The following is a 27050-nucleotide window of genomic DNA, read 5'->3' as shown; positions in this document are numbered from 1 at the left end:
AACCCCCCGCCCCCCCATGTTTTCTAGATACTTCTCTGGGTAGCTACAAGTTGAGGTGGCCAATCCATTAGAATCTGAAAACTGAAGATAAGCTTGCCACAACTTATGTGTAAATGAGTGTTCTATACCAGCAATCTCTGCAGGGAACCACCCTCTTGTGTCTTGTGTGCAGCTGCAGTCAGGCCTCAATGCATGAAGTTGCCATTAGGGCCTGCTGTAGTGGATGCTCCATTAAAGATGCTCCCTGCCCTCGACCTAAGTCTATGGAAATGTCCCCTGGAAGCAGAAGCAGTGTTCAATTTAACCATGTTTTTTCCTCATCAGCACCGTAATTGCTTAAAGTTGGTAGGCAAAGAATTGCTCTTTCAGAAGTCTAGTAATGTTTAATAAAATTGGATCATAACATTTGGTACCCACCCTGTGCTGGTAGAGTTATGTGATTAATGAAATATCAATGTGACGTCATCTACTCCTATCAAAGTTACAAAGGCTAAGTGACCCCATGTTGAAACTATGAAAGTTACTGGTGCCATTTAAAAAAAAATAAAAAAGGTATTTTTATTTGTTAACCTAACTTCAATTTCAAGGCAGCACTATTGGTAAAACAGGCAGAATTAATGTGGACAACAAACTTTTTATGCACTGTTCCTAGTTTATCCACTTTTTCCTTAATTTTTACTCCCTAAACCTGAAGCTGCTATTTTCTATATGCTATACCAGGGCCACCCTGCACAGTCGATTTTATCCAGTTTTAGAGCAAAGTTATTGCTCATCTTGTCATACTATGGTTAACGCCTACAAGCGTCTACCAGGTGGGGGGACCCCTTTTTCCTAGTATTGCACAAACCATTACAGTCCTTGCCCCAAAATGCTAGAATCTGAAGTGTGTTGGCTGTATTAACCCAGACCCAAGGAACATTAGAGCAATGAAATTTAAAATACAGTTCCTTTTACCAAATTAACAGGCCAATATGTGTTTCCTACTGTCATCTACCAGATGCAAAACCAAGTTTTCACCTGAATATCATAGCCTTTGTACTGCTAGCCACCAAAGAAGATTTTCCCTTAGCTCAATTTATGGGAGAGCCTGTGCTTTTGGAGCTTGATGCTCTGTGTTTCTGTCCTGCTGGCACTGCATAGTTCCACTTGGCTATGGTATACAGAACAGTTCTACTTCCAGTTCCTAAATGTATTTGGATTTTCCAAAATAAAACATGAAATTGTGTTATTGCCATAATTCTGTCTCCCTGTATGTGAACTGGAACAAGAGCGGCACTGGTGAGTGGAAGACTAACTGTAGTATTTCTAACAAGCAATCAATCACAAGCCTTTCATTTCATCTTAAGCCAGCTCAACATGGCAGAAAAGATGAATAGTGACAAATGCTGAAAAGCATTATTACTAGGTTGGATATTAACTATTTGTTATCTGAACTCTAAGTCAGTGGAAAACAAAACAAAACAAAACAAAAAAAACCACCAATCTATGGATGGGATTTATCTCAAGAAAATTGGCCAGCTACTACCACAGCTACATTACCTGAATTTTTTTCTAAGAACTTAGCATAGCTTTAATTAAGTATTCATGTTGAATGAGACACTTTTACCAGTCTTTGTTAATTTCTTCTCTACAGGACAGACTAATATATCTGTGTTATCAGACAATGTCTTTCAGAATGCAAACAAAGCCATTGCTAGTAAAATACAGGCCCAAGCCTACCACATCTCAGCTGTTTGCTGGGTAACATAAGGTACTAGTGAAGAATTTCTAGTCACACAGAGAAGCCCTAATTATTCCTTTGAGTTTGCACTGCTCTCTCATGTTCCAGCAAATTGACTGCTCAAGTTGCTCTTTCTTGCCTGCGTCTGACTTGAGACTTAGCTGTCAGTCTGGTGCAGGTGGGAACGGGGGTGCATGACAAGAATGAACAAGAATGCAGAAGAGCATTTTGTGCCTGTAATGTTTAATCAACATTTCTGAAATAAACCCTTACCACCAGCAGGAGGTTAATATTGGGAAAGTGTGCCCCTGTGAACTAGGTTTCCAACAACTTTTGTTTTGGGATCCTGAGGTGGTTATTAAAGCTTTTCTAAAAAAAATGTTGTGGTGTTTCCTATTTTAATGTTTTGCAATTAATAAATACAATTAATGAAACTATCTACTTTTTACAGATGTTTGTGAACTAAGCCTCCTTTGAGGTGAAGTGATTTGATATCCTCAGCCAAAATGCACCATATAATGGTAAATATTTTCTTGTTAAGAGCTCCATAGGCAATAAGCCATAATTCATCAGTGTTCTGAGTGATAAACGACCTGTTGTGGGTAGGAGAAAGCATCAAGAAAATGAAGCTGGTGTTGAACTGAGGTGGAAGAAACTGTCACATTTCTAACCTTCAATTAGTTATTGCTGAATTCTACATTCTTACCTCCTTAATTAAAATCTGTTAACACTGAAATCCAATTCACACCCTTCTTTCAGGTGTACTAGTGTTTCCCTAGCTGGTCAAGCCACTGATGGTGCCAGAATGATTCCCTTCCTGGCGGCCTACCACCTGTGAGCCCATTCCAATGGAGTTTGAAGGAATGGTTCTCCAACCAATTTTTTCCTGCGGCTGCATCGTCGGTTACAGCAAATTCACGGTGTCCACAGTTTTGAAAGTTAAAATATTATACTAGTGATATTCTAGTCACATGGTTATTTGGAAGTATCTTGTAAATAAAAATAATTAATCTTTCCAATGTAAAGAATAATATGTACTCTTAGTAATACCACAGAAGTTACACAGTTATTACTCACCATCAATTTCATTAGTTATAGATTTCGTCATCCGAAAAAGGGCTGCGAAGCTGCCCAACACAATAACTCATGTTGAATGTAGCCAGACATAATTTGTCATTTGGGGAATGAAAAGTCCTTCAGTCTCTTTTGATGTTGAACTATTTCACTTCTGGTTTTATCCAAGAGCTTTTTATGGAGAAAAATCACAACAATTTTTCCTCTACTGCTGATTCATGAGTTTTATAATGATGCTGCATGGCGCACAATGTCATCTGATGAATTTCTGCCTTACATATTGCACAAATGACAATTATTTCAGATGAATTTGTTTCCAACATTACCATATGCTTCTCTTCCCACTCAACTATTAAATACCCTATATTTATCGTGTAAGTCTCTTCTGCGCTTTGCAGCTGCTGACCTGCCAGAATGACCTGTGTCACTCATATTGGGTTCAGTGTAAGACGGTCACTTCTTAGCTTCCTTTTTAGCAAAACAGTTTCATATAGCCATAGTATCTCCAAAGGATCACACCAAAAATCTGAAGCTGCTCTTGTGGTGGGGGCTGCCTAGCCAGTGGGTTCCTCCCAAATGGTGGCCACACACTCAGGCTGCTCCTAGGGTCTGTCCACAACCCCTGTTCTCCACATTTGACCAGCCATGTCCCTACGCTCCCTCACTTCTAGTGACTGCAGCACATGCACCGTACTACACCTCTGCTCGGTGGCCGGTGTTGCCAGCCCCGAAGTTGCTTTGAGACTCAGCTTCCCAGCAGCACCACATGGCCTCTTCTGACCGGCAACTTCCGGCTTCTGCCTGGCTTCTCCTCTACAAGATGATTAGCCCAGAACCTTGTCAATCAAGGCACAGGGGGTGGAGAAAGAGAGGGGTGGTTCCCTCCCACAGCCAAAGGCAGCCACCCTACTACACTATAATGAAACACTATCAGGCCCACCATGGGCTTGGGCTGCTGCAGAGAGCAGAGCTTGTGGCCACTTCAGGGAGCTTGGGGAAGAGGCTCTGGGACCCCAAAAGTCATGGTGACTGAACATGAAATCCCTGGTGGCCACACGCAGCCACTATAGCTGCACGTGAGAATCACTGCTCGTATATTGTGCAGCATATGCAGCATTTCTCTGTAGCTTTCTCAGTGTTGATTTTACTCCACTTTGTAAGAGGACTGGTAAACTTGCAATGGATGTGTTCTAACTGACATCTTTCTGACGGATTTCTAGTGGGGAAATTCTTTTATGCTGTTTTGCATTTTAAGCCCTTAATTGAAGTTATCACAGCACTTTATAAACATTAAGCCTGACAACACCCTTGGGAGGTAGGTAAGTATTGCACCCATTTTACTTCTAGGGAACTGAGGCAAAGCAACCTGCTCAGGGTGATACAGTAAGACAGTATCAGAGCCAGGAAAGTTAACATGCTTGACTTGCAAGTTTTTGTGCTAATCACAGTCCTCTTCCCAAACCAATGAACAATGCAGACTCAGTGTTGAGTCCATGAAAACATTTGTGGGAGCAGTAAATTTTAGAGTAAGGTGTTTCTCAAAAGCTCAAAGTCAGCAAAATAATTTGTAACTTGATGCTATAATGAGAAACCAGGCCAGGAATGAACTGAATCTACTGAAGTAGACTGTATGTTCATAAACTATTTCATTGTAAATAAATGTATGTTGTTAATAGCCTACATTTATTGTATTTATGAAATTAAACTTACATTGCTCTCACGTAAGGGATCATACACTCAGTGAAAATCTCACCATAAATATTCAGCATTTTGAGAGCAGGATTTTTGTGCACATACTCTGTAGTCACTAAATTGCACTGGGAAAACCTGAGGAGATGAATCACAAAAGATTGATGGTCTCAATCTTGAGTCACTTACATGGGATTTTATCTTGAAACTTTGATGTATAAGGTCATTTAACTTTACATGTAGGTTTCTTTTTGTTTGTTTTTCATCTAATGTAAAGAAGTTTTAGAACTTTTACAGTCAGATCGAAACAAGATGCTGCTAACATTAGGCTGTCTTAATGAGAATGGCAAAAGAAAATGTAGTATTTTATCCATAATCATAAACTATCAGACAGACACAGCAGTGTCAATTTTGTACAGACTAATTAAATCTGATAGTGGAGCTTAATTCATGATGTAAAATTCTGTACATTTCTATGCATGAGAATAAAGTAAAGGGGTCCAAGTCACTTCATGGTCCATAGTGCTTCTATAAAATGTTTTTTTTTAATTCACAGACTGTGGACAGCAGCAGTGCATATTTTCAAGATACACCATGGCTGTGTCCTAACTGGCAGGGCTTACAGGCAATCTTGTTCTGGCTGAGAAAGGAATTTACAGTCCGTATGAATTCAGTCCAGGCCTCAGTGGCCAAGCCTGTTTGTGAGGAAGTTTGTCTGTAATATGGAAACATCTTTGACAGAACCTGGAGTCAGTTAACTCATATTTCATATGACACTCAACAGCTGTTATTAACAACCTGGGAAGATCTCAGTTGTGTGACCTACAGGCTTAAGACAATGTTGTGGTTTATATTTTGATTAAGATAAGTACAGAAATGGATGGTGTTTAGCTGTGACTCAGATATGGTTAATAAAAAGAGTGGAGGGCAATAATTACCTAGAATTAGGGAAAAAAATATTCCTCATCGACATGTTATATTTTAAATCTAAACAATATTGTTCAAGCTGCATTTCACGGCATTTTCTATTTCTGGTTTTCTTGTTGCTTATCCAGTTTGGCGTATGTCAATTTTTTTTGTTACATGTATACCAAAAATAGTAGGGTATACAAAATAGACTTAAGAGTGCAGTAGGAAACTAGGTTTTCTTTTCCAAATTTTCTTTTTAATAACTTCTTCCATTTAGTGTCCTTTATTTTAAAAAATTACACTGTACTTCCATAGCGTTTAAATTATCTTCCAGCAAGGCTTTGACACTGTTTCTGTTTTTAAACTACTGGGGACTCCTGGAGCAATGGTACTATGTAAGAATCTAAATTTTAAAAAGGATTATAAATTACTACTTCACTGAGGTGATGGGGAGTAGAACTGAGACAAGTGTCATCCCATCTGTTGCTTCATTTGTCTGGAGAGTTTTCTGCAATGCTGGGCCTCTTACTGCTCTTTTATGGTGCATTAAATTAATGTAATAAGTTTTCTTCTTGCATTTAAACATAAGCAGCATCAGGTTTTGGCTTCCCTCTTTTATGGGGGTTACAGGACCTGTCTAAAATACTGTACATCACATCATGCAAAGTGAGATACAGTCTTAGTGTAGGTATGAAATGTTACGAGATAATAATTCAAATCATCACATCCACCCCTCAAATGGATTCAGGGAGACCTCTAGCTCAGCTTTCAGACTTGTGTGTCAATCTCTAGGAATCTTGTGGAAGGTTGTCAATGTCACACATATACATCGCACAACCTCCCCTATGGAACTTTTCCCAGCAGCAGGCCCTGTGTTTTTTGAGTTAGACTGACAGCAGGGGCAATTCTATAATCCTTTCTGTAATGACACAAAAACCTGGTAAGAGTTCTTTAGTTCTCCTTTACTTTATAGCCTTAATCTGGTTTTAGAAAGTTTTGCCAAGTCTAGATGTGTGGAAGAAAATTTCATCAAAATTTCTCCCCTGTCTCCAACAAATATTTTAAAACCTTGTGTTGAGATTTAACTCCGAAAGTTTAAACTAGAAAAAGGGTGGGGGCGGACTTTCAGAAAGTTATAAACTCTGGAAAAAGGATATTTTAACACTCATTTTAATGTATTTCTTGTTAAGTTTCAAGAGACATGTATTTTAACACTCACAACAGTCTCTATGGAAAGTGTTCCGGTGTGGGAAACAAATGAGAAAGAAATCATAGCTGATACTGTTTTTAGCTGGGTGCCCCAAACTTCAGAAACCCACTTAGTTGACTGCATTTAGTCTTTCTTTACACTAAATATTACTATTTTCTACAGTAGTAGTCTAGAGTATTAAGCAGTACCATCTCTACTGGGGTCACTGCAAAGTATTACAAAACTCTACAGAACTAATGCTCAGTGTTGCAACAATTCCCATTGTTTTCTGCAACAGTCTCTCTTTCTCAAATACTGCTTCACCTCCTTTTCACTTGGACTTTTTTCTCCTTTGTGATTCTTTTTTGTCAAGGAAGGGGTTTACCTCTATCCACATATCACATAACATGGCATTCAGACAAACATTATACCGTAGGCGTGGGGCTTGATATCAGACATTCTTTACATGTTACTGCAAACAAACATCATGCTTGTGCACCTCTGTTTCTCTAACCCTACCATTCCGCTGGAGCACTGATCAGAAAGTTAAACAAATGATACTCCACTTTTTTCCTCAGAAGTCAAACTGCAGCCGTCTTGTACGTATTCATTAAAAGATCCCTTGAGCCAGATGATCTTGATGCCAAATGCTAATGAATCCTGCATACTTCTCCTAACTTGGTTTAAGATTTGGGGATTTGATGGAGGATCTTTCAAAGGCAAGATGACACTGCTAGATTAGGTAATTCAGGACTCAGACAGAGATCCAATCTAAACTGTTGTCTGTCCCCCTTTATGTCCTGAACAACTTCAACATATGCTGTCAGCTTTTATGCTGTAGCTAAAAGAGCTTTCAAGAGCAACTTTCAGAAGCCTGCAGTTGAGACAAGAAAACCCCCAAATCTCATCACTACTCTGACCTTAGTTGACAGATTTATTGGCTAAGAACAGAATTCAATACAGAGAAGTCCCTTTTAAGGGTATGGCTCTCATATGCCCTGTTGTCAGCCAGAATTCCAGCATGATACACAATTAAAGAAGACCCTTACAAAGAAACAATTTGTCCAACTCAAACCTCCCTAGCCTTACCTTATTAGAGTGAAATCAGCAAAATTCACAAATTAGACACACAATTCTGTGGAGCAGGATTAGCAAATTGTTTTTTCTAGTCACAGTGAGCTCAGTGCTTAATTTGTGCCAGGGCTTGCCAGGACTGAGCCCTGGCACCTCTAGGCTTGGCAATTCACTGCCCCGGCACCTCTGGGCTTGCTGCTTAAGTTATGAAAGTAAAACAATTGCTTGAGCCCCAGGACGTTTTGCATGACAAATTATGCACCGAATGAGCTTTAAAATACCTGCCAACATCCCACAGATAACCCAAAATCAAGACAATTCTGCTAATGTACCAATATTCTATGCATTTCTGTTTCCACAGTCTTCATTGCTACAGATATTTGCATGAAAACAGGATATCTGTCAGGAAGGAGACCTGTGCTCAACTTTGCAACTTCACTTCACAGGGTATCATGAACTTTTTTTCTTTGGTTTTATTCTATTTATTCTGGCTCCTCTTTAATTTTGGTTTGAGTTCTGAGTTTATATGAAACTAACAATGACTACAAATATGATAAACACCCAATAGCTGAGTTTCACTGCTTTGCATCAAGGCTAGGCAAGGTCACAAATTCCTCAAAAATTGTGGCAAAACCATGTCTTCCGAAAACCCACAAGTTTCTCCTCAGCTGCATGATATACAGGGAGGGCAAGCCCCAGGCACCGTAGACAGGGCTGGCCAATTTCAGTGGCAATTCAGCAGCGGGTCTTTCAGTCCCTCTCTTCCTTGTCAGCGACACTTTGGCGGCAGCTCAATCGCTCCGTTTCAGTCTTCTGCAGCAATTCAGTGGCGGGTCGTCCTGTCCTCTTCTTTCTTCAGCGGCATGACTTGTGTTTTTCTTTTTTTTTTTCTTCGCCGCTTGGGGCAGCAAAACTAACTTTTTTTTATGGAAGGGGCCCCCAAAATTGCTTCCTGAATCATCTGGGCGGCACTGATTATATACCCTTTAAATCAATTAGTTCCCATAGGAAACACCAATTTCCTGCAGAATATGTGGAATTTCAAGGATCTGAGAATAGAATTGGGGGAGGAGGGGTGGTGAATGAGGTTAGTCTGTGAGCCTTAGCTAACCCTTCAACAATATGGCCAGTAGTTTAAGTCACAAGTAGCTAAGTTTCACATTTTGCTGCATTACTTAGTGCGAAACATGTCAATGTCATTCGATTCTGAACTGTTAAACAAATGATAACCTAATGATCTATTACCTGAATGTTAATGTAGATCCCAGTTTGCTGTTATCGTACCACTATATTCATTTTCCATTGGCGTGGGCGATTATTTTATGCAGATAAACATAAACACTGCCATTTTGGAAAGATCTTCTTTAGGTTCAAGCATCTGCCTTAGGAAAGCTACCTGTAGAGTAAAAAATAAAATAAAATGCAAATATTGAAGCTTAAAGTTTGGGAAACGCTCTTTGCCTTTTCAGTATCAGATAAGGAGAGTCTGGAGAAGGCACCCACAGGTATCAAATCCCTTCACAGAAATATGTGAGTTTTATTTTAGAATTCAATGAACTTGAATCTAACTAGAGATGTTGCTTATCATTCTTATTTGGTTTATTTTAGTTTTCTGGTCAGTTTACTCTCCGTTTACTTCTTTTAAAAGACATTTTTGTGTTTCTTAACATTTTGACAGTGTATTTTTACACTTCATTTCGGAGACCTATAATGCGGATGAAATAAATGTCTAACCAACAATGCGGTAACTCAATTTCTAACCAGTCCCTTTTTCAATCAGGCATGCATGGAGGACCAATAGTGCTTCCTGCACCACTTCAAATACTTTCAGCCCTGTTGTTGATTATTCTAAACCCTCATCTCTCTAATGACTCAGTTCTTCATTTTGGGAGCATGCCTTATTGGGTATGTCTACAGCAAAGAAAAACCCATGGCTGGCCCATGTCAGCTGGCTTGGGCTGCAGGACCTTTTCATTGCTGCTCAGACTGGAGCTCTGCGACCCTCCCAACCTACACAATGAGCCATTAAGTACTCAAATGTCATGAAAATACTTGAACAAGTTTTTTCCCTAGTGTAAGTCCACTTTGTTCAGTGACTTACATGTAACATAAATTTAGTCCAGTACATCTGTGACAATGCCCTATGGATTATATGAAATAAAATGTCATTTCACTGTGGTGTCTTACCAACTTATAAAAATACATTAACCAGTTAAAAGAATGACAACGTGGGTGAGGTAATATCTTTTATTGGACCAATTTCTGTTGGTGAGAGAGACACTCATTCAAGCCACATAGAGCTCTTCTTCAGGTCTGGAAAGGGAACTCCCAGCGTCACAGCAAAATGCAAAGTGGAACAGATAGTTTAGCATAAGTAGTCAGCACATATTGTAAGGCACCATTCAAGAATAGGTTTCAGAATAGTAGCCTGTTGACACCTATATCTTATCTATCAATCCTCATCCTCAAAGGAAACTTTTCAAAAGAGGAGCCTGAGAGCTTAAATGCATTACGTTGCTAGACACTAAAAATTGTGGACTGAACAGAGACAGTGGATTTATGGTTTATTACAACAATCTGTAACTCACTAACCCCCTGTTTTTATCCTATGACTGCAGAGATTTTAATGGATCCCTCTACCTGGAATGGTCCCTTACAATATACATGCTAGCTACTTACGCTAAACAAAAATATTGCTCGGGCATGTAGGAATGAAATCAGGAGGGCCAAATCACACCTGGAGCTGCAGCTAGCAAGAGATGTTAAGAGTAACAAGAAGGGTTTCTTCAGGTATGTTGGCAACAAGAAGAAAGCCAAGGAAAGTGTGGGCCCCTTACTGAATGAGGGAGGCAACCTCGTGACAGAGGATGTGGAAAAAGCTAATGTACTCAATGCTTTTTTTGCCTCTGTCTTCACGAACAAGGTCAGCTCCCAGACTGCTGCGCTGGGCATCACAGCATGGGGAGTAGGTGGCCAGCCCTCTGTGGAGAAAGAGGTGGTTAGGGACTATTTAGAAAAGCTGGACGTGCACAAGTCCATGGGGCTGGACGCGTTGCATCCGAGAGTGCTAAAGGAATTGGCGGCTGTGATTGCAGAGCCATTGGCCATTATCTTTGAAAACTCGTGGCAAATGGGGGAAGTCCCAGATGACTGGAAAAAGGCTAATGTAGTGCCAATCTTTAAAAAAGGGAAGAAGGAGGATCCTGGGAACTACAGGCCAGTCAGCCTCACCTCAGTCCCCAGAAAAATCATGGAGCAGGTCCTCAAGGAATCAATCCTGAAGCACTTACACAAGAGGAAAGTGATCAGGAACAGTCAGCATGGATTCACCAAGGGAAGGTCATGCCTGACTAAACTAATTGCCTTCTATAATGAGATTACTGGTTCTGTGGATGAAGGGAAAGTAGTGGATGTATTGTTTCTTGACTTTAGCAAAGCTTTTGACACGGTCTCCCACAGTATTCTTGCCAGCAAGTTAAAGAAGTATGGGCTGGATGAATGCACTATAAGGTGGGTAGAAAGTTGGCTAGATTTTTGGGCTCAACGGGTAGCGATCAATGGCTCCATGTCTAGTTGGCAGCCGGTATCAAGTGGAGTGCCCCAAGGGTCAGTCCTGGGGCCGGTTTTGTTCAATATCTTCATAAATGATCTGGAGGATGGTGTGGATTGCACTCTCAGCAAATTTGCGGATGATTCTAAACTAGGAGGAGTGGTAGATACGCTGAAGGGTAGGGATAGGATACAGAGGGACCTAGACAAATTGGAGGATTGGGCCAAAAGAAATCTGATGAGGTTCAACAAGGATAAGTGCAGAGTCCTGCACTTAGGACGGAAGAACCCAATGCACCGCTACAGACTAGGGACCGAATGCCTCGGCAGCAGTTCTGCGGAAAAGGACCTAGGGGTGACAGTGGACAAGAAGCTGGATATGAGCCAGCAGTGTGCCCTTGTTGCCAAGAAGGCCAATGGCATTTTGGGATGTATAAGTAGGGGCATAGCGAGCAGATCGAGGGACGTGATTGTTCCCCTCTATTAGACATTGGTGAGGCCTCATCTGGAGTACTGTGTCCAGTTTTGGGCCCCACACTACAAGAAGGATGTGGATAAATTGGAGAGAGTCCAGCGAAGGGCAACAAAAATGATTAGGGGTCTGGAACACATGACTTATGAGGAGAGGCTGAGGGAACTGGGATTGTTTAGTCTGCGAAAGAGAAGAATGAGGGCGGATTTGATAGCTGCTTTCAACTACCTGAGAGGTGGTTCCAAAGAGGATGGTTCTAGACTATTCTCAGTGGTAGAAGAGGACAGGACAAGGAGTAATGGTCTCAAGTTGCAGTGGGGGAGGTTTAGGTTGGATATTAGGAAAAAACTTTTTCACTAGGAGGGTGGTGAAACACTGGAATGGGTTACCTAGGGAGGTGGTAGAATCTCCTTTCTTAGAAGTTTTTAAGGTCAGGCTTGACAAAGCCCTGGCTGGGATGATTTAATTGGGGATTGGTCCTCCTTTGAGCAGGGGTTTGGACTAGATGACCTCCTGAGGTCCCTTCCAACCCTGATATTCTATGATTCTATGTGGCATTTTGCTGTGACACTGGGAGGTTGCTACCAGCTCTTAATTTACTGAGATGGTCCCTTATGTTATACGCTACCATGAGTACACTCATTATAGGTCATTCAGGGTTAGCTGAAGAAGGCTATCAATAAAACGTTACATAAGATCAGAATAAACTAAGCAACTAAGTAACTTTTCCTAGTTACACTGTAGGAAGATCAAGTTTTACCACGTTTTACCAAATATCATGTGATTATATAATTAAGCCTGAGATTTATCTCGGTAACTTGGTTTCTATAGGGTGTTTTAATTATGGATTTCTTCAGATCTGGACTTTTTAAAATTGGATAACAAGTGATCAAATTATGGTTCAAATTAAACACATTTAATCAATGGCACACAATTCAACTATCTTCAAATCCTCCTTAGTATTCAGTCACCTGACTCTTGCCTTCATTATAACGTATGAAATTTGGCAAATGAATAAACTTTGGGATATAAAATAAATTGAACTTATAAATCAACCAAGTTTAGTGTGTTCTGAATTGCAAACTGTGCAATAATCTGATTTAGGATGTGTATGGGAAGAAATATGTTAAATCAGACACAAACACTCTGGGAAATACTATACCCATTCAATTACATTTTTTGTATGATTTTTTTACTTACAAAACTATTTATAGCCATCTATACCTCCATGTGTGAAATTAAATATAAAATATTCATCTGTGTACACTGTACTCCATCCAAAACAACAATTAGGCCCCAATTCCATTCAAGAGTTATCCCTAAGTATCTTCATTCTTTCTTATTCATGTTTGGTTTTTTCTGTTCTATTGAAGAAACAAACTCTTTAGGCCAGTGAATTACTCCTATTAGGCCAACAGAACTTCGTTGGAATCAACTGAGTTGTACTACAGTAAAATTTAAGCCAGTGACCAATCAGATCATTCATCTACAGACAGACAGTTTTAAGTCTCTCCACGCTGGTTTTCAATATTTTAAATTTGAAGCTATATTTCTTAGTATCTTAGACATGGGTCACATAGTATGTTCTGTTAGCTAATTCAGTAGCTCTTAAAATGTTTCCCTGTGTGCATACAGAGTCTGATAAATTCTGCATTCTTTGAAATGTGTTTAATATTCATTTGAAACTCAGTATTTCCATCAACCATTCCTACCAGTAAACTCATTCACTAGGAAATTATTGGGGAAAAAAATGCAGACACGCCTGAAGCAAGTTAGTTTATAAAACAAAAGGAATATTCACACTAAGTGTTTTGCCATGTTTACACTGTTCTGGTACTACATGCCAAATATCTTAGCTAGGTAGCTGCCCCTTACATTTTCACTTACCTGCCCGTGATAAAGGTCTCACAACATTTTATTTTAAGAAGTTGGACTACTGCTTAATTGTAATTTCAGTCTACATTCACTGGTTCAACGAGTTAAAAAATAACACTGGACAATGCCTTAAATCCTGCTTGGTCCCCTAAAGCTTAAATCATAGTGAACTTGACAAATTCCAAAGTCTGCTACCAGAGTGACTACTACATACAAAATCATTAGCTGTTGTCTTGTGGTGGGTAAGTTTGTAAACTTAGTATGGCCTGCAACTCTGTCTTCTGATGCAAGCTTGATGGCAGCACTCGGTTGCAATCACTTGGTACTGATGCTCAATACAGCTGGTTTATATTTTGAGCAGGGTATTTAATACAAGTTTGGCTAATTCCATTTTTGTGTGCAGCGTTCATTTTTGAATACTAGCGCCTGCTTTATGTTTGTGTTTTGAATAGTGAGATCTAGTGAAAAAGGACAGAAAAGGAACACTGGCTTGCTCTCTGGGTTGTGTAATGTTCAGCTAAGCATTGCAGCACACAGTCAGAGTAGGCCTAATTCCACATGGAAACCATGTGCAGTCAGGTGTGCATGCAACGTATAGGTCTGAAAGATCTCCCATTCAAGTCAATAGAACTATTACCTCACATGTGGCAAAAGTTGGCCCCAGGAGATGATCAGCTTCATTTCATGACACTCTCCATAATGTCAGTGCTGCAAATCATATTTGTATAAAATTAAGTTTAAGTTTAACTGCAACTTGAATGTGTATCCCCTTTGGACTTGAGCAGTTTGCTATACATTGTGACTGAACAAGCAGCGGACAACACAGGCATTGTGTCAGGAAGAATTTTGACAGCTTAATCCTGTACCACTTCACAAGCCATGTCAGAGGAGAACACTGCTTCATGGAAAATCCTGTGTCCACTCTGAAAAGTAAATAGCATCTTCAGCAGAAAAATTTCCTCCAAGCAAAAGCTTCTCTTTGCTTCTGAAAACTGTTCCTCCGAATGTATCAAATGAAAAAGGGATTTCATTTCTTTCCTCTCTCTCATTGGACAAATGGAAAACCACAATTCTCCATTCTTGTTTTTTGGGAGAGCCTGGGTGTAGCTACTTAAACATGTCTGGATTTAAAACAAATTCAGACTCCTGAATTATGCTTCCCTAAAACAATCAGTCTATCTATAAGGCCATAAATGAGCTAGGCATCTTCTTGCAGAACCTTCCAACTGTATTTCCATCACTTCAAGTGATGCTTTTAAATATGAACATTGTAGAGCAGATTATTAAACCTGCCAAAGCACTGAGAAGTCTTTAAAATGTCCCATGTTACAGGGATGCCAGAACTAGATCTAAGCGAAATTTTTTGACAAAACATTTTTTCCCCACAGTGAAAAAAATGCAAATTTGGTGACACCAAAATTGTTAATAAATTAGTGTTTTGGTTGAAAAAAACTAAACAAAATCCCTACAAAATCAAAATGTTTCATTCTGAAAATTTTCAGAATGAAACATTTTGAATGTTTTGGTTCTTAGCATATTTTCATTTTTTCAAGTTTCCTTTAGTTTTGCTTTTGAACCATTCAGTGAAGGTTATATTGTCAAAATAGGAACAAAGCATTTCATTTAATTTTTTCTACTTTTGATTCACCTAAAACATTTTGGTTTTGGTTTGACCTGAAACACATTCTCTCTATTTTTCACAATTGCCAGTGAACTGACAAATGGTTTATTCGCTTCGCTCGAGCCAGAACTGTCCCTCCCTCCCTCCCCCCCATAAATAAAAAAGGTGGATAATAGTCACATTTGTTTACTTAACATTTTGAAACACACAATGCATCCATAAATCTTGATTACTAAATTGGGAACTGTTATTTCAATGTAACTCATGTTTTCCAATGCTGGCCAAATAAGCAACAATTCCTCAAAGGATTTTGTCTTTAAAATAGTCTAAACTGGCTAATTCCTGTACTGTGATCTAGCAGAACACGCACAGTGCACTAGGGAAAAATATGTTCATGTAGGGACATCCTCTGAGACACCAAGCAGCAGCTGTCAGAGTCAGGTTTTAACTGTCACAACTGTATCTTACACGTTTTACATATCCACCGCTTAAATTGTCAAAAAAGGCTAATTTAATCTCTCAGAGGAGGCTATTATGTAGCATGGGAAATATTTTCTCACTGTTATGTTGCCATTTCTAGCAAAAACAAACATTTAATGGCTTACTGAGGGAATAAATTTACTAATTGACTACTCAGGGACTAGTTCCCTCACACCCTTTGGTTCAGCAGCACAGCACAGCCAAGTTGTGAGAGAAAGAAATTCACTCCTGTGGCAAAGGCCCATTTTGAGAATTAAGTGGACATAAGCTTTGTGCTGGCCTTCAGCACAGAGCAGAAATTCATATGTAGTCACCACCATGCAAAAAGCTATAATCTTCAACACCTTCCCATTTCTCCACAGGTAATTGACTTAATACTTCTAGTTTCTATAACTTCCTCCATCCAAGAATCTCAAAGCAATTGACTATCAAGGCTTGAAATACTTTCAAGAAAGGGAAGTATTATCATCCCCGATACATAGACAGAGAAGCTGAACCACAGTGAGGTTGTTATTTTCCCCAAATTACATACCAAGTCATTGCAAATGAAGAATACAGACATTGCCTGAATTCCAGTCTCCTACTCTAACAGCTCATGCTACCCCTGAACTGACCTCAGCTTTGGACTAATGGCAAGTGGACATGAAGGTGGACATTGCAAAATGCTGGAGCACAGCTGAAAAAATCCTTCTAGTGAAGTGCAATTTAATTATCTCCAACTGAGCTATTATGTAACAGATATAGGTGAAAATTTTAGCTAATGTGAAACACTTTTTTGTAGCCCTTACCATAACTCAATGGCTTATGACCAGTTGAACTGGTGTGGTTCTGATGCACAGAGGATAGGACAAGGATCCCCCTTGCTTGTGGATAATGTTAGGAGAATGATGGTTCCATGGATTATGTGAACCCTCTCTGCCAACAGACTTGTGTGATGCAGCAATTGCACTAAAGTCCATGGAGTGCCTGGCTTCCATTTCACTTCTTGAGAGGGAAGAGTCCATCCTCCAATTCCCTGAAGCACACAGCCCATTAACTTAAGACAGATGCTGAGGAAATGCTTTTGTTTTAAGAACAGCATACTCTTCTGCTAAGCACACAAGATCAGGGGATAAACAAAACTGCTGACATTGGATTACAGCATTAAAACAGCATGTTGTACTGTGAATATTTTTTAAATCCTATGTTAACAGTACAAAATGTTGTATAGAGATGCCATTAGTGCTCCCCCCCTCACATCACATCACATCAGCATTGGAGAAAATGGTAAATAAAGAAAATTATCTACCCTGATAATTAGGAAAAGGCAAAAAATACTAGAGAAGGTCTTTTACATGAAGGGCAGAAACATTGACTAACATGAGATATTAAATGAATCAAATACAATAATTAAACAGGAAATAAACATTCTCTATTGCCAGTTTAGTTCATGACCATGACAAGTCACAGTGCTCTGTTTGAATACTTACTTACAGAGGGCCTGATTTCCTCCTCCATGGAGTTCTGACTGGTGAGGTTAACGGGTTAGACATATATGAGAGAAGAGAACAGGCCCAGCAAGTGTCTGGATGAATGCACACTTTATTTAAATACAACCTTTCTGCCAGATGGAGTCAGCAACAAAAAGCACCAGGTTCAGTTTTCAAGGTTTTTTTTTCTAAAGACTTAGCACTGGCTCTACCCACACCTAGAGACCTGAGCACCTGAATACACCACCCTGGGCACCCTTGATGGGCAATATTCCCTCACTAGCAAGGACTGAGTCCAGGGATTGAAACAAAGAACTGCATTTCGGGGATAAGGGGAGGCAATAGAATGAATTTTGGAAAACCAGCCATTAATGATCAACAAATTCAATGCTGTCAGTCTCCCAGGTGTCTTAACAGCAGTGCCAATGTCAGCCCTCCTTTGGCCATTGTGTGTGGACTGATGTGTTCTGCCACTTCCATCCTTCCCACTTACAGTTAGCTGTCCTGGGTTGAAGAAGTCCAAGGATTCTAGCAAATCAATGCTTTTGGGGCTGTTCTGGGGGCTCTACTACTGGGTATGAATCCTATAGCAGAGTCCCTCAAGTTGGCTGCTGCTCTATGTGGTTTCAGTCAAAGCTGCCTAGCTCTGTGGCACCTGCTGCTGCTCTGTACCATCCATCACCTCAAAGGTGCTGCTGCGGCTCTGTGCTGTCATTGTTCTGAAGCTGTTCTACACCATCCACCATTTTGTAGCAGTCTCAGCTCCACTCTTAGAGAGCAATCAGTGGTATCTAGGATCCTTATCAGAGTCCTCACCACCAAAAAGGCACTCCCAGTAGAAGACAAGAGCCCTTTTCCCCGCTCTCTTTCCTTCCTTTGGCTCCGTCCATGTTCCCTTAACCCAACTGTGCCTGACTGCAGTCAGCCAGAGTGCTCCCAGGCATGTCATTATAGCTCCTTTGCCCCTTCATCACCCAACAAAGTCAACCGCGTTCATTTTCCCCCAAACTCAAAACGTAAACTGAATTTTAGCCAAAGTGCCCCAAATCATCACATAAAACTGAAATGCCAGTGAACCCTGGATCTCCAACAGACACCCATGGAGCCCCCTGCCCATCTGCAGTTCTGGGCCACTCTTCTCCCAGTTCACCAACAAATGACAATAGTGAGTTCTCTTCTCACCAAGGCTTCAGGCCACAGGGCTTACATCAAATTCTCAAATTTACATCTCTCTAGTCCTACTCCCCAACCTCCTGAGGCCTCTGCCTAAGCCTCCAGCAACATGCTCCTGTACGAACACTGCACAATAGGGCAGGTGCATTGTGGGGAAGTTTCTTCCCCAAAAATATTAGTTATTTGCTTCTGTTAGAGATATGGTGCCAGACTTGATTTATCAATAGTCTGATCACGCACCCACGAAGGCCATGCATCTTCTAGTTCCATCTTACCTTGCATCATTAGGTCTACCTATCTTTGACTGAGCACTAATGTCTCAGAGGGAATCTCTGACAATGAGTTTGAGGATCTGTGTTAGTACCTTAGAAATTGTCATTAACTGCAACCCAGCTCTGGGGCTTCCAGATTGTAAAACCAAGATTTTAGTGTCACTATGACACAAAACACCTTCAGACTCTCCTACTGAGGAGCTTCAACTGCCATGAAAAGTCGGCAGTGAAATTTTAAGCAGGAGGAACTTTCAACTTTAAGCAGATAGCTAAGAGAGAGCTTGGGTGCCTTAGACAAGTTGGTTAGCTGTGTGTGTATGAACACTGCATAAAGTAATGTTACGGGTAATCTATGGTGCATAAGTCTTCAGTTTATAAATGTGTTTATAACACTGTTCATCCCAAATAAATCACAGTGTAAACACAGTACAAAAGTGAGCAGCAACCTTTGATCACAGATTCTGTTCGGTTGCGTACAGGTATGTTACAACAGCAGTTTGGAGAGTAAGTGGAGGGGAGGGAGGGAAATTTATGCCCAACGGTACAGTGGGATTGGAGTTGACATAACAGTCTACTTCCTGCTCAGTTTCTGGCATGCAACTCAATTTATGCAGCTACTTCCCTGAGAGTATAAATAAACTCGATTTGATACATTGTAATAAGATTTGCATTTCTACTGTGACTTCCATCCATAGATTTCAACGTAATGCTGCAAGCATGGCAATAGGTAAGTATTAGCCCCATTTCGCAGATGAACAAACAGAAGAACAGAGAGGCTTAGTAATTTACTCAGGTCTTCAGATGAAATCTGGGGCAAAATTGGGAACATAATCTGCCTCAACACACAGTTCTTTGCTTTAGCTACAAGAGTATGCTTAAGCAATTACCAAACCTTGGAATTTAATGGAGACACCTCTAGTTTGGCCTGAAGTGTCACGGAACCTTACAGGACAGCTAGTCAACTTCAATTTTCCATAATTATCTGTAATGGCGGTGTCTCTGGCAGTGCAGCACATAAAGCAATAGGTTCATCACTTCAAGTATAACAACCTATGCACCCCACTATCTCCTGGGATAGTGCTTGGGGTGTGCTACAGACCGCCGGGATCCAATCTGGATATGGATAGAGCCCTCTTTAATCTTTTTAATGAAGTAAATACTAATGGAAACTGTGTGATCATGGGAGACTTTAACTTCCCAGATATAGACTGGAGGACGAGTGCTAGTAATAATAATAGGGCTCAGATTTTCCTAGATGCGATAGCTGATGGATTCCTTCACCAAGTAGTTGCTGAACCGACAAGAGAGGATGCCATTTTAGATTTGTTTTTTGTGAGTAGTGAGGACCTCATAGAAGAAATGGTTGTACGGGATCATCTTGGTTCGAGTGATCAGGAGCTAATTCAGTTCAAACTGAACAGAAGGATAAACAAAAATAAATCTGCGACTAGGGTTTTTGATTTCAAAAGGGCTGACTTTCAAAAATTAAGGAAATTAGTTAGGGAAGTGGATTGGACTGAAGAACTTATGGATCTAAAGGCAGAGGAGGCCTGGGATTACTTCAAGTCAAAGCTGCAGAAGCTATCAGAAGTCTGCATCCCAAGTAAGGGGAAAAAACTCATAGGCAGGAGTTGTAGATCAAGCTGGATGAGCAAGCATCTCAGAAAGGTGATTAAGAAAAAGCAGAAACCATACAGGCAGTGGAAGATGGGAGGGATCAGCAAGGAAAGCTACCTTACTGAGGTCAGAACATGTAGGGATAAAGTGAGAAAGGCTAAAAGTCAAGTAGAGTTGGACCTTGCAAAGGGAATTACAACCAATAGTAAAAGGTTCTATAGCCATATAAATAAGAAGAAAGCAAAGAAAGAAGAAGTGGGACCACTAAACACGGAGGATGGAGTGGAGGTCAAGGATAATCCAGGCATGGCCCAATATCTAAACAAATACTTTGCCTCAGTCTTTAATGAGGCTAATGAGGATCTTAGGGATAATGGTAGCATGACAAATGGGAATGAGGATATGGAGGTAGATATTACCATATCTGAGGGAGAAGCAAAACTCGAACAGCTTAATGGGACTAAATCGGGGGCCCCAGATAATCTTCATCCAAGAATATTAAAGGAATTGGCACATGAAATTGCAAGCCCATTAGCAAGAATTTTTAATGAATCTGTAAACTCAGGGGTTGTACCGTATGACTGGAAAATTGCTAACATAATTCCTATTTTTAAGAAAGGAAAAAAAAGTGATCCGGGTAACTACAGGCCTGTTAGTTTGACATCTGTAGTATGCAAGGTCTTGGAAAAAAAAATTGAAGGAGAAAGTAGTTAAGGACATTGAGGTCAATGGTAAATGGGACAAAATACAACCTGGTTTTACAAAAGGTAGATTGTGCCAAACCAACCTGATCTCCTTCTTTGAGAAAGTAACAGATTATTTAGACAAAGGAAACACAGTGGATCTAATTTACCTAGTTTTCAGTAAGGTGTTTGATATGGTGCCACATGGGAAATGATTAGTTAAATTGGAAAAGATGGGGAGCAATATGAAAATTGAAAGGTGGATAAGGAATTGGTTAACAGGGAGACTACAGCGGGTCCTACTGAAAGGTGACCTGTCAGGCTGGAGGGACGTTATCAGTGGTGTTCCTGAGGGATTAGTTTTGGGACCAATCTTTTTATTACTGACCTCGGCACAAAATGTGGGAGTGTGCTAATAAAGTTTGCGGATGATACAAAGCTGGGAGGTATTGCCAATTTAGAGAAGGACCAGGATATCATACAGGAGGATCTGGATGACCTTGTAAACTGGAGTAATAGTAATAGGATGAAATTTAATAGTGAGAAGTGTAAGGTCATGCATTTAGGGATTAATAAGAAGAATTTTAGTTATAAGCTGGGGACGCATCAATTAGAAGTAACGAAGGAGGAGGAGGACCTTTGAGTATTGGTTGACCACAGGATGACTATGAGCCGCCAGTGTGATATGGCTGTGAAAAAAGTTAATGTGGTCTTGGGATGCATCAGGCGAGGTATTTTCAGTAGAGAAAAGGAGGTGTTAATACCCTTATACAAGGCACTGGTGAGACCTCATCTGGAATACTGTGTGCAGTTCTGGTCTCCCATGTTGAAGAAGGATGAATTCAAACTGGAACAGGTACAGAGAAGGGCTACTAGGATGATCTGAGGAATGGAAAACCTGTCTTATGAAAGGAGACTCAAGGAGCTTGGCTTGTTTAGCCTAACCAAAAGAAGGCTGCGGGGAGATATGGTTGCTCTCTATAAATATATCAGAGGGATAAATACCAGAGAGGGAGAGGAATTATTTAAGCTCAGTACCAATGTGGACACAGGGACAAATAAATATAAACTGGCCATTGGAAGTTTAGACTTGAAATTAGACGAAGGTTTCTAACCATCAGAGGAGTGAAGTTCTGGAATAGCCTTCCAAGGGAAGCAGAGGGGGGAAAGACCTATCTGGCTTCAAGATTAAACTCGATAAGTTTATGGAGGAGATGGTATGATGGGATAACATGATTTTGGCAATTAATTGATCTTTAACTATTCATGGTAAATAGGCCCAATGGCCTGTGATGGGATGTCAGATGGGCTGGGATCTGAGTTAGTACAGAGAATTCTTTCCTGGGTATCTGGCTGGTGAATCTTGCCCACACGTTCAGGGTTCAGCTGATCGCCATATTTGGGGTTGGGAAGGAATTTTCCTCCAGGGCAGATTGGAAGAGGCCTTGGGGTTTTTTGCCTTCCTCTGTAGCATGGGGCTCGGGTCACTTGCTGGAGGATTCTCTGCACTTGAAGTCTTTAAACCATGGTTTGAGGACATCAATAGCTCAGATATAGGTGAGAGGTTTATTGCAGGAGTGGGTGGATGAGATTCTGTGGCCTGCATTGTGCAGGAGGTCAGACTAGATGATCATAATGGTCCCTTCTGACCTTAATATCTATGAGTCTATTATATCAGCACAAATATACCATCTCAGCTTTCTCCATAAAATTTCTATGAAACTTCAACAGGTGAAGCCCCAAAAGCAGCGATTATCACTTCAATGTTATAAATCTTCCCGTAAGTGAAGTCAAGCAATTTACTGCTATAGCATATACTACGTGCATGAAGCATTGGAGCATGGAGGTTTTTTTGTTTTGTTTTCCAAAGTAAGTATTGCAAAAGAATACTGGATTAAGAGCCACGTTTTTTACCTAATTCATCATTATGCTTAACTATACAGTGCAGTTCTAGTATTAACAAAAGAGACAACTCCGATATTATGGTTAATTCACATGTCCTACCTCCATTCATCTAAGTGGATTTACACCACAGATCAGATTGGCCCATTGTGTAAAAGCAAACTAACAAAAAAGACATGGAATACCTAAATTGCACAAGGGTGGATTGGATTAGAACTCTTGTCCATCTCTGGAAGCATAAGCTTCTATCACTTGAGTAACAATTTTTCCCACAGCTGGTTACACAGTCAAGTCCCTTGTCCTATATGGGCTGGCCAGTAGAAGGTGTGGCCACAAAGCCAGCACTGTACAGTAGCAAAGAAAGGAAAATGAAGTAATATTACTAACACTTAACCCAAATCTACAGAATTGTGCAATCTTACTGATAGATAATCCATGACTATCCACCAATCAGATGTTAGTTTTTGGGTCTGTACTTATCAGGGCTAAATTTCAGCCAGATACCTAGAGGCAGAATCTCTGACAGGAGTTTGTCAAACCTGTTCTTAAATATCTCCAATCTGGGGATTCCATAACCTCCCTTGGAAGCCTATTCCAGCATTTAACTACCCTTAGAAATGTTTCCCTAATATCCAACCTACATCTCCCTTACCTCAGTGTACATGGAGAATAACTGACCACAATCCTGTTTTGTAACAGCCCTTAATTTATTTGGTATCAGGTCCCACCTCAGCCTTCTCTAGACTAAACCATTCCAATTCTTTCAACCATTCCCCATAGGTCATATTTTCTATACTTCTTTGTTTTGTGGCTCTCCTCTGGACTCCAGTTTGTTCACATTTTTCTGAAAATGTGACACCCATAAATGGACAATACTCCAGCTGAGGCCTCACCAGTGCTGTGTAGAGTTGAAAAATTACCTCCTATATCTTGCATACGACACTTCTGTTAGTGCATCCCAGAATGTCATTTGCCTTTTATGCAACAGCATCACAGTTGACTGACTTGAGTTTGTGATACACTATCACCCCAGCTCCTTTTCTGTAGCCTCTTATTCCCCATTTTATATTTTGGGATTTGATTTTTTCCCTGTCTTAAGTGTAGTACTTTGCAATTGTCTTTATTAAATTTCATCTTATTGATTTCAGATGAATTCTCAGATTTACTGAGATCATTTTAAAGCCTAATCCTGCACTCCAAAGTGCTATCAACCTCTCCCAGCTTAATGTCATCTGCAAATTTTATAAGTGTACATTCCATTCCACCATCCAAATTGTTAAGGGAAAATACTGAATAGCACCAGACCTAGGAAAGACCTCTGCAGAACCCTACTTGATATGGCTTCCCAGTTTAACAGCAATTCATTGATGACTACTCTAAGAACAGTCTTTCCCTTTGGAACACTCCTTATAGTAATTTCACCTAGACCATATTTCCTTAGTTTGCTTATGAGTAGGGCCCTACCAAATTCACGGACCATGAAATCTGTTCTCCCCTCCCACAATGAAATTTGGTCTTTTGTGCGCTTTTACCCTATACTATTCAGATTTCATGGGGGAGAGCAGCATTTCTCAAATTGGGGATCCTGACCCAAAAGGAAGTTGGGGGGGGGTCGCAAGGATATTTTAGTGGGGGGTCACGATATTGCAACCATTACTTCTGCACTGCCTTCAGAGCTGGGTGGCCAGAGTGGCGGTTGTTGGCCAGGCATCCAATACAAGGATGGCAATACAATACAATATCAAACAGGGCTTGAAATAGACCCCAGATTCCTCTGTTGTATCAATTCTTGCACCATCTGATCTTTTTCACTAACATCTAAGTGTGGAGCAGAGAGGATGAGAAAGAGCCTTCATTAAGAATGAAGTTTCATTTTTCTCTCTGTACTTTACATGGCATTTTCCATTTCATCGTGAAAACCATCAGTTCAGCTTCACAACCCTCATGTGAGGGGATTAATTATCAATTTCCTATTTTGTAAATGAGTAGACTGAGGCACAGAGAATAAAGCCAAAAATATGAAGCTTTGATGAATAGGTTATGCATCCTAAACATAACCTAAAATCACATTAATTGGAACAGGGAATAGAATCTGATGTTGCCCATCCCATGTTAGTGCCTTGACCTCCAGGATGTAGTGTCATTCATACTCTGTCTCCCGAAGACTATTCAAGTATTTTATACAAAGTGGCACAGCTTCAATAGGAGAGATTGAGAGTCCCTCTCCATAATAGCCTATAGCCTGGTGATTAGGATGTTCACCTGGGAGGGGGAGACTTGCATTCAAGTCCCTGCTCTAGAGCAAGGATTTGAACTTCCCACATCGCAGGTGAGTACCATAAACAGTGGGCTACTGGGTATCACCACCACCACCTTTGTGCTATAAATAAGTCCTCTAGGAAGTGAAGAGATACAACACTTCCTGTACTCTTCCTGCAGTCTTTTGTTTCCTGGGACACTTACTGCAGGGAACAGAAACAAATGAGCCCAGAACCGGAGAGTCGCAGACTGCAGCCCATGAGAAGTAGGAAGTTTCGTAACTTTATTTATGCACAAATAGTTCACCTTCTTAATAAAGGGTTTATCTTAGAATGCCTACTTATCAGTACAATACAACCTTTCCTTATTCCATTTTTGTGAATGGCACCTAAATCCCTCTGTGAATCTAGCCCAAAATTTCAAAATGTTTCATTGTGGAAATGTCAAAATGATTGACAGTTCTGAAATTTCTTTTTTCTTGCAACCCAAACAATTGGTTGAAAAGGGCATATTTGTTAAATGTTTTGGTCAACACAAATCTCAGACTCAGAGACTTTAAGGTCAGAAGGGACCAACATGATCATCTAGTCTGACCTCCTGTACATTGCAGGCCACAGAACCTCACCCACCCATACCTATAGTAGACCCATAATCTTTGGCTGAGTTACTGAAATCATTATATAAAGTCTTTAAGTTACAGAGAATCCATCATTTACACTAGTTTAAACCTGCAAGTGACCCATGCCCCATACTGCAGAGTAAGGCAAAAAATCCCCAGGATCTCTTCCAATCTGACCCAGGAGAAAATTCCTTCCTGACTCCAAATATGGCCATCAGTTAGACCCTGAGCATATGGGCAAGACCCACCAGCCAGACACCTGGGCAAGAATTCTCTATAATAACTCAGATCCTTCCCCATCTAGTGTGCCATCACTAGCTGTTGGAGATATTTGCTGCTAGGAGTTGCAGATCGGTGATATACCATTGTGGGCAGTCTCATCATACCATCCCCTCCATAAACTTATCAAGCCCAGTCTTGAAGCCAGTTAGGTTTTTTTGCTCCTACTGCTCCCTTTGGAAGAGTGTTCCAGAACTTCACTTCTGTGATGGTTAGAAACCTTTCTATAATTCTGCATTTTTCAGCAAAAAAGAGTTTGACTTGGAAATATTTCTCCCAGCTATACTTACAATTGCTTCAAAATGGGATTTAGGCATTTCAGTTTAAGGACCCAAGTTTGCCCATTCCAGGTCTTAGTGACTTACTCATTATCAGACAACATGCCAGCAACAGAGCTTGGTATAGGACTTACACATCTTGGTTACAAGTCTCCTACTTTAACTGCTGGACTCTGTCTACCCTTATTTTTAAATAAAGTTATTTCCAACATGTACAGAGAACCTGAAGAAGTTTTGCAGGGGATATAGCAATGCCATTCAAGGCAGCACGAGGAGTCTGAGCTAGCTTTTCTTGATTGATTGCCATCTCTTCAGGTCCCAACTAGGGTTAAAACTGGAATCCTTCCCGCTTCCCACTTCTGCCTCCAAAGACAAATATCACCAGTTTTGCATTGTGTGAAGTATTTTGTGCACACATCTGGCTTGAAGTAGTTGGTTTTGTTCTATACTTCAAGTGAAAACATGAGATTGAACATTCCAGAACCAGTTCTTCTTTCTCCCATGGTATGAATACTTCAAAAAGGCAAGAACATTGGTAGCTTACATTTCAGTTTTTTATACCTTTTAACATTTGCTGCTTGAACACAACGAAAAATATCAGCTTGGAACCTAAGAGTTTTCAACAGTCAATATTGTAAGCACTGCTAGGACAGACTGTTGTATCATGTGATCAACCATTAGGAATATTGTTTTTTTTCCTCCAGAGTAGGTACTTGCCTGGGGATTTTATGTAGTCTGATATGGGTCCATCTGGAAGAAATGGGCTCTAAAGCCCCAATATCCTACATGTCTTCAAAGGATAGGCCTGAGATTCCATTATAGCCAACATAGACCTGACAACTGGGAA

At 40.4% G+C, this 27050-nt stretch overlaps 1 long non-coding RNA gene across 2 annotated transcripts in view; it reads right to left on the bottom strand.

The window, feature by feature from the left end:
• LOC311514883 overlaps positions 1-27050 on the bottom strand; it is a 193359-nt gene that overhangs the window by 143683 nt on the left and 22626 nt on the right. For both annotated transcript variants that reach the window (XR_014709960.1, XR_014709961.1), the window contains exon 2: positions 8901-9051. This is a non-coding gene — a long non-coding RNA (uncharacterized lncRNA). The remainder of the gene's footprint in view (positions 1-8900; positions 9052-27050) is intronic.

Source organism: Lepidochelys olivacea, assembly GCF_965140295.1.
Source record: "Lepidochelys olivacea isolate rLepOli2 genome assembly, chromosome: 1".
In the NCBI taxonomy this organism is placed as follows: domain Eukaryota; kingdom Metazoa; phylum Chordata; order Testudines; family Cheloniidae; genus Lepidochelys; species Lepidochelys olivacea.
The sequence above is the reverse complement of the archived record's forward strand: the minus strand, read 5'-3'. Positions and strand labels throughout refer to the sequence as shown.